We start from the raw sequence: 9,435 nt of genomic DNA, 5'->3' as shown, positions 1-9,435 counted from the left end.
GGGGCAGCTGTTATAGATCCACTTGGGCATATCAATCCCATCATCCAGATCAGTGTTTTAGGGCTCATAAAACCCTAATTTCAGTGGCTACATCCCCTAAATAAGTCACCCCTTTGAATGGATCCTTCCGAGAAAGTTTCATGACCTAAGACATCCAGAAATGGTCTCTAAAGGGAGTCCCAGTGCAGGTAGATACACTGCCAGGGTGCTCTGTAGCGTAGTTAGATAAACTGTCAGGGTGCTCTACAGAGCACCGAAGCCCTTTTTACGCTGTGCTAGGCTAATTTGAGCAAAATTCCATTGGGTTTTGGCGAATATTCTTATCTCTTGGTGTCATGTAAAAGCTTCCCTCAGTTATCTACTCCTATGAGCTCGAAAATGGATGAGGAATGAGTTAAGGTGCATCCTATCCTCTCATCCCTTCCTCCATGGAACTAATTCTAAGTATGGAAGGCCATTCAATGCCACCATTTATGACAAAACCTCCTTCATCCTCCTATAAATTGACCACTCATCTAAGTGATCAGGGGCTGGACTATGTTGAATTCTAAGGAGATAATGCTACTATGAGATTTGGCTTTGAAGCAAGTGTTTTGATGCTACAAGTTTGTCATGCTTTTGATGTGATGTGGATGGGATCCAAGCTAGAGGAATGACTTTGAATCAAGCACTAATGGTTGTAATTCCTTCTTCTATCTAATAAAATGTTTGAACCTTTTTCCATATGTTGTGTTCTTTCATAATGCTTATATGTGTGAATTGCTTCTAATTCCTTTAATTTATATTCAATGGATCATATGCTTTGATCAGTTTTTGTCTTCTGTTGTGTTTACAGGGTACTTCTCAAGCGAATTAAGTATGGGAAGGAGCGACAGAATCGATACAAGGGAGACGAGAGGAACTACAAGTAGGCCTTCTATCTTCTTATCTTATCCATTGCTTATAGGAAAAGTTTAAAACACTTTAAACTGTTGTTCTAGGCACATCTACTTGTCTAGTGAATTAGTGTTTATCCGTAGATGCTAAATTCTCCAAAACAAAAGGGGTCCCCATGAATGACCGACCCTTCGAGAGGTTGACGCATCCCTGGAGCAGCTAGTTGCCAAAATAAATAAGAGTTTAGAAAATAGGTTGAACCTTCTTAGACAGGTGATGGACCAAACCATTTCATAATTTGATTAGGATATGTTTGTGGAAGGAAATGATTAGATTAAGTTACTCCATAGTTAACCTATATATGAGATTATTTCACTTAATGTGGATGACATAAAATGGTTAGATTATATAATTTTTATTTTAGATGTGATTATATGTAAGAGAAGTATGTTTTTAGGAATTGGTTATTTTTTTGTTAATTAGTCTTGTATATTGATATGGATTGAGACACTGCTCAATTAGTTTAGTATGTAACCTAAATAATTTTTTATTTTAAAATAATATACATGTATTTATGTGTATCATTATTTAATTTATATAAAAATGTTTTCTAAAATTCTACATATCAATAGAAGAAAATGACTTGATTAGATTATTCCACTTAATGTTGATGACATAACATGATTACATTATATAATTTTTATTTAAAATGTGATTATCTATTAGAGGAGTAAGTTTTTAGGAATTGCTTAGATTTATTTAAATTTAGAAAGATATTTTTTAGTGAATTAGCTCTGTATATTGATATGGGTTTGAGAAACCACTCAATTAGTTGATTATTTAATCTAACTAATTTCTCATCTTAAAATAATATACATGTATTTATGTGTATCATTTTTTAATTACTGTAAAACTCTTTTCTAAATTTCTAATTAAAATATGATAGTTTTGTTAACCATTCTATTCAAATAACTTCTTTTTTTTAATGTCATTCTTCTTCAAGATAGGAAAAAGAAATATACATATTTTCATTTGAATTATATATTTACTTAGTCATTAAGAAAATTGATCATTGAATAATATGTTTTCCTAGTGGTTTAGAATAATGATTATTGAATAAGATATTTTTTAGTAGTTTTAGTGTAATAATGATGGAATACAATTTATAATATCAAGTGGAAAAAGAATTTGTTAAGAATATTCTTATGAATAGTTTCAATAAGTCCATTTTATCCCTTTTATATCATGCTTTTTATCCTTTTTATATCATTTTTTTTTATTAGTTTTTGGTTGTTAAGAATAATCATTATTAAAAAATTTATTTTGTACAGTGAAGATTATGTATTAATTTTGTAATATATGTGTAGTTAATGATTCAAGATTTGTTTTTTATTAATTTATTTTATAGATATAATTGGTATGTTATTTTTTTTGTGTGAAATAGAGATTTAATATAATTATGAAATTTTATAACCATATAAGGTGATAAGTTGGAAGAGCCTAATTCATATGTGATAATAGTTGGGATGAATTTTCTCAAAATTTTATTACCAATTTTATACTGGCCCATAACTTGTATGACAACATTACTCATAGTCTTGCATATTTAATATCACAAATACTTTTGATCTCCACAAGTGAAATATTGCATGACGGCATTACTCATAGTCTTGAATATTTAATATCACAAATACATTTGATATCCACAAGTGAAATACTCATACTACTTTCTTGGATTGACATTTGATTCATTAAACGTTAGAATATTGTGTATTCATTGTAGGTATGTATCTTCATTCATTAAAGTTGTTTTGTTTTATTCTTAACAATAATGTGCTTGTTATAGAGTTAAGAAGCTTTCAATCTTGTCTAATTGGATTTGCATTCCTAATATTTGTTAACACATGGAAAAAGTAAAGATAGCATGCTCCATTTACCTTATTGTTGGTAGGTTATTTGCAAGTTTAAAACACTAATGAATATTGTCTACAAATTCTCACCTTATGTTGATCCAATGTAACATCCCTCGTGAAAAGTTAATGTTGGTAAATAGTAAAAGTAATTATGAACAAAGACTTTGTTTGAAAAAGTATATAACTCTATTATGAATTTTATGTTAATTAAAAAACAATTGTGTTAGTACTATTTGAGCTGAGCATATGATTAATCATGGTTAGTAACTGTGGAAGCAGTTACAATGAAACCCTAACTACCTTCTGGAGGTAGTTGAGGCCCCAGAGGAAAAGGGGAAAGATTGCCAAGTCTGGTTGGGATCAGATGGCAGAGAAAAAAAGAAAATGGTCATGCTATGTCTGGTTAGGATCAGATGGCATATAAGGAAAGGAATTTTCCTGCGTACGCTACGTCTGGTTAGGACCAGATAGCGATTACTGGCGAGACCAGTGGAATTGCGGTCAGAGGACCTACAAGTGCTTGGGGGTGGAAGATCAAAGAAGCATTCTTCCTATGGACGGGTGGATTGACAAGCATTACAAATAGGTTTGGCAGATAAGCAGGTATGGCTTACTACTTATACACCTGCCGAAATGTTTCCTGTATTGTACTGTACTGTGAAAATGGGGTTAAGGGGAAAGCCATCTGACTGTTCTCTTTATTTAGTATTATGAAAACAAATATTTAATTCTGTATGAAAGATAGAGAACAGAATCGAATATAGAAACAGAATCGAACATACATTCTAAAGAAAAGAACATTAAAGACTGTATGAAAGACAACGACAGAACTAAGTTGTATGGTATCTTTGAAATAAAATAGAAAACACGAAAAATGGGTCATCGTAACATCAGTAACAACATGCATCGTGTATCAAGAAACGGTACGGTAAAACCCCCTTCTAAATGTAAGAGCGAAAGTATAGAACTAGTAATCTTCGCATTTAGAAGAAGCAAAGAAAATGTGCAGGCGCTCTCTGTTAAAAGAACGGCAGTAAACCCTTGTATTTTGAAATATAATCATAAATGAGATTAGAGAGCCCCGCAGGTCAAGCAAACTAAAAAAGAACAAGCTGTGCTATCGTTATAAACAATGGTGAAAAACCTTAAATCCAGGTAACGCAATACCTTAACTTCGGTCAACCGAACCGCAAGAATCTTAGAGATTATTAACGAAATATGACTACGGTATAACCTTTCATATATATATATAACTGTGTCACATGAACAGAGAAACATAATGCATTCACTGTTAAACAAAATGAGATAATAAGTGTGAGCGTCGAGGCAGTGGCATGGTAACTATGGTTACATGCAACCTCGGCCTCTATTAACTAGCAACCCTCCGCTTTGGCGAACCCCCTCCGACCGAGCCACAGCTTATGCTTAGCTGGCCGAGGCACCAAAGCCGGAATAACACAATATACAGATTCATCGTTAGCTTTGAAAGGAAACCATAACATTATTCTCTGTAAATAAGATGTATATATATATTCCAACATTGAAACTGATAACAAGCCAGTGCGGAGATGGCAATCAACCAGAGAGAAACACTATGAATAATACTGAACCTACGAAATTACCCGTGTGCCTGTATCATATTTCATCCAATGTCAAACAGAAATCAAAACCCTTACAGCGGAGTCACAGTTTAATAGTAAATAACGGCTGCGTTCAAAGAGAACCAGCACATAGCTAATTAACAGTACAATAGACTAATGAATCATGGTTACAAACAACTCAGAATAATATGCCTTATAGCAGAGGAGTTCCGCATAAGCAGGGACCCTGAACTTGTACAGAGGAAATGTAAAATCCGACATCCCTGCCAAGGGAATGATAGTTCAGCACAACCCTGATAAGTCACATGTAAAAAGACATAAGTGCTCAAATCCTTACCCGGTGTTGGGTTAACCGGCGGTATGGGAAATCTCTCGTCCCTGAGGGGATGACGATGAACCATCTGCGTGGAGCAAAAGCCGGAGTATTAGATAAAAACCCTGGTGCAAATAATAGAAGACTGTAACCAAATCAGATGGGGAAACGATAATACCTGTAAAACAAAGCCTGGTGTCGTGTTCATTACAGAACAGATAACTTCATAGACGAAGAAAGGTCGAGCCGAGTAACAATAGCGGCATGCCTGAAATCCTTGGAAGATCCTGCAGAATTGCAGAGCAGCGCTAAGGGTTGCAGTCTTGTTACTACTCAGGAGGGTAATGAAATGGAAAACTAGAGCCGAAAGATAGAAATATCCATATAAATAACTCAAAACTTTTTTACCGTTTCGTGGCACAACCGGAGCCCTTGATCTACAGTGGGTTTGTTTTTACCGTTCGATAGCCGGTGGTCTACGGGATGCATCTGGCGCGAAATTTGGCAAGCCCAAGGTGTCAGGCCGTAGGCGCCTGGAGCACCGGGCACACATGGCAGATTACCATCTAGCCGTTGAGCCCTCCAGATGGACGACGATGCATAGACCAGTTGGAACGATGCCAGGGCCGGACATGATAACGCAGACTCAAGATATCTCGGGATATGTTACCATAAATATACCATTAAATCGACAGTGCCAACTGCGTATTGTATCACCAACTTAACATATGTAACTATAGTGTTAGTCAACGAAATGCATACACCGTGAATCTTATGTGTGGTGTGGGTCGAATGCTATACATTATGCTATTTCGTAAATAGACATCCACTGTTGGTAATGTTCGTTAATATTAAATGTTAATAATGTAAGTTATGGGTAAAGATGTGAACTTACATAGTAAGGTTAAGGTGGAATGCATTTTTAAATGTAACGTGTAATGTGAATATCATCATAAAAAAAATTTTTACTTGTATGTACTGTATAGAGTGTGACAAATTGGTATCAGAGCCCCAGGTTTACAACTCTGTGACCTTTGGCAAAATTTAAAAATTACAGTAACATAAATATAAACAATATCATGATAAAAGTTCAGAATATGCTAAAAGTAAATTATATCTGTTTAATGAGTTATTCTTAAGTAGCAGAATGAGGAGAGAAAATAGCGCTCCTCATGGAAATTTGGATCAACCCGATAATGTGGGACAACCTCAGGGACAACCTGAGTTTTGGGTGCAACTGGGAGCAGAAGGCCGCAATACCGATTCGATGCTAATGAGGACAGTTCAGGAACTAAAGGACGAAATGGCCCGGTTGCATGCAGATAACGCAAGATTAAATGTGGAATAGGAGAGGATTTTAAAAAGTTTATTCGATAAGCAACATCAACAACAGTCACATCCGAGGCCTGAACAGCCACGAATAACAGATGAACACAGCTATCACACGGAACAAGAGGAAGCAGAGGATAGAGCAGAGACGCGAGGAGAGAAGTCTGTCAATGCTTCTGAATATCCGACTCCCAAAAGACCACGGATGGAACTACAAGGGGAGTTTCGAAAGATTAAACCACCACAATTCGATGGGGAATCAGAAGAAGCTGCAAAGGCGTGGTTAATTAATATGAATAAGTATTTTCAAGTATACGAATATGATCAACATCTTAAAGCAAGGTTGGCTATATTCCAGTTGCAGGCCAAAGCCACACTATGGTGGGAGGAGGTCAAGATGGTGTGGGGAGTGAGTGTGCAGGATGTGACCTGGGAAATGTTTCAAAGACATTTCAAGGAGAAGTACCTGACAGAACGCTTTTACGATGAAAAAGCGCGAGAATTCCATGATTTGCAGCTTGGACAGCAGACCATTGACGAGTTCGTAACTAAATTCACATCCCTGCTTCGTTACGTGCCATATATTCGTGAGGAGAAGGCTAAGGTACAAAGGTTTGTTAGTAGCCTACCTCTGGCAATGCGAGAAAGAATAGAGTTTGATAATCCGAAGACAATGGATGAAGCTATTCGGAAGGCAAGACTATGTTACCAGCAAAACAAATCAAAAGGAGAAAATTTTGGGAAGCGTTGGACAGATAAGCGGGGCAGCAGAATACCTATGGGAGGTAAGGGAGCTTGCAGCAGCTTTCAAAAAGGATTTTCGAAAGGAGCCAACACCAGAAATCCAACCAAAAAATAGAACAGATTCAAGCCTCCTGCAGAATCCAAATATAGTGAACAACAAGTTAGATTAGACAATGAAGGCTCAGCTAGACCACCTGTTCAGTGTTGGGGTTGTGGCGGACCCCATTATATTAAAAATTGCCCTCATCGGAAGGACAACGATCAGTTGTCCCAGATCTATGAAGCTTCAACAGTAGGAGATGTGGCTCGATCTATGCCCAGAATAAATGCAGCACTGGAGGATCGACAAGCTGATTACCAGCCAACAATGATAGAATTTGAAGCGATGGTCTGTAATTAATTGTAAAACGAAAACAGTCTCTTACCGAGATGAATTGGGAGCGGGAAAAGAGATTCAAGGCATCCAGAAACCAGTGCAGATCCGGCCTATCACGGCCTCACAGCTGGTTAAGTGTATCCGTAAGAAATGCCAGATTTATGCAGTACAAGTGGGGTTCGCAGATTCTGTGGATAAGGTTGCAACTGTTAAAAATATACCAGTAGTGCAAGATTTTGCAGATGTATTTCCTGAAGAAATTCCAGGGCTGCCGCCCAAAAGGGATTTAGACTTCACCATTGAGCTGATACCCGGAGCAGCCCCAGTGTCCCGAGCACCCTATTGGATGAGTGTGCCGGAGTTAACTGAGTTAAAAATGCAACTGCAAGAGCTGCTGGAAAAGAAGTATATCTGTCCCAGTGTCTCTCCTTGGGGAGCTCCTGTGCTATTTGTAAGGAAAAAGGATGGAACTCTGCGTATTTGCATAGATTATAGGCAGCTGAACAAACTGACGGTTAAAAACAAATACCCCCTACCCCGCATTGATGAGCTGTTTGATCAGGTAAAGGGGGCGACAATCTTCTCAAAGATCGATTTAAGATCGGGTTAACATCAAATCAGAATCAAAGACGAGGACATAGCCAAGACAGCTTTTCGTACTCGTTACGGACATTACGAGTTTGTGGTCCTGCCTTTTGGACTAACTAATGCACCTGCAACATTCATGTGTTTGATGAACAGTGTATTTCATCAATACCTACACAAATTTGTATTGATCTTCATTGATGATATACTTATATACTCCCGAAATATCAAGGAGCATGAGGAACATTTGAGGATAGTGTTACAGACATTACGGGAGCATCAGTTATATGGAAAATTCAGCAAATGTGATTTTTATAAAGAACAGATCCAATATTTGGGCCACATTATTACGAAGGAAGGTATAGCTGTGGATCCTGAAAAAATTAAAACTATAATGGAATGGCCTACACCCAAGGATGTAGCAGATATTCAATCCTTCATGGGGCTGGTTGGATATTATCGGCGGTTTGTGGAAGGTTTCTCTAGGGTTGCCTACCCTATCACCTCCTTGCAAAAGAAGGGAAAAGTGTTTAAATGGACAGCAGACTGTCAACGGAGTTTTGAACAGCTCAAACATTTACTTACCACCGCACCTGTGTTGTGTGTGGCAGACCCCGAAAAGGAGTATGTAGTTTGTACAGATGCCAGTAAGGAGGGCGTGGGTGGAGTGCTAATGCAGGAAGGTAAAGTGATTGCATATGAATCTAGAAAGTTAAAAGAACACGAGCAGAAATATTCTGCCTATGATCTGGAATTAAGCGCAATGATCCATGCATTAAAGATGTGGCGCCATTATTTAGTGGGGAGAAAATTTTTTCTAATGACAGATCATCACAACTTGACTAGTTATTTTAGTCAACCAACTTTAAACGCAAGGCAAGCAAGATGGGTGGACTTTTTGGGAAATTTCGATTTCGAAATTAAACATTTAAAGGGAAAGAAGAACAGAGTAGCTGATGCACTAAGCCGAAAAGTGCATTGCATTTATGAGATTGGTATTAGTCAAGGATGGTCCACCCTTGACAAAGAGATTGAGGAGGCTGCGGCACAAGATCAGATTTATTGGCAAAAGAAGCAATTGGTGCAGAATTCAGATACCCGTACAATACAACAAGGTTACACCTTGAATGCAGCCGGAATTTTGTGCTACCAGAAGAAGATTTATATACCCAATCAGAGCGGTATTAAAGAAAAGATTCTGGATGAAAGCCATAGAAGTCCTTATGCAGGACATCTTGGTTACCAGAAATTAATCACCTCGTTAAGGAAGGAGTACTACTGGCCAGGAATGAAAAAGGATGTGATAGAATACCTGGCACGCTGTTTAGAGTGTCAGCAGGTGAAGGCTGAACATCAGCACCCTGCAGGATTACTACAGCCATTACCCATACTAGAATGGAAATGGGAGACCATAACCATGGACTTTATTACCGGTTTGCCGAAATCCAAAAAGAACAATGATTCTATAATGGTGGTAGTAGATAAACTCAGCAAGTCAGCTCACTTCATACCGGTTCAATCCACTTATCGTGCAGCTCAAATCACAAACATTTTCATGCAAAATATATTTAAACTTCATGGGCTGCCGAAAGTGATGATATCGGACCGTGATGTTAAGTTTACCTCAACTTTTTGGAGGACCTTATTTGAAGGTCTAGGAACTCAATTGAACTTCAGCACTGCATATCATCCGCAAAC

This window comes from Pinus tabuliformis, chromosome 8 (assembly GCF_031772625.1).
Source record: "Pinus tabuliformis cultivar Carrire ecotype Pingquan chromosome 8, CPIR1, whole genome shotgun sequence".
In the NCBI taxonomy this organism is placed as follows: Eukaryota; Viridiplantae; Streptophyta; class Pinopsida; order Pinales; family Pinaceae; genus Pinus; species Pinus tabuliformis.
The sequence above is the reverse complement of the archived record's forward strand: the minus strand, read 5'-3'. Positions refer to the sequence as shown.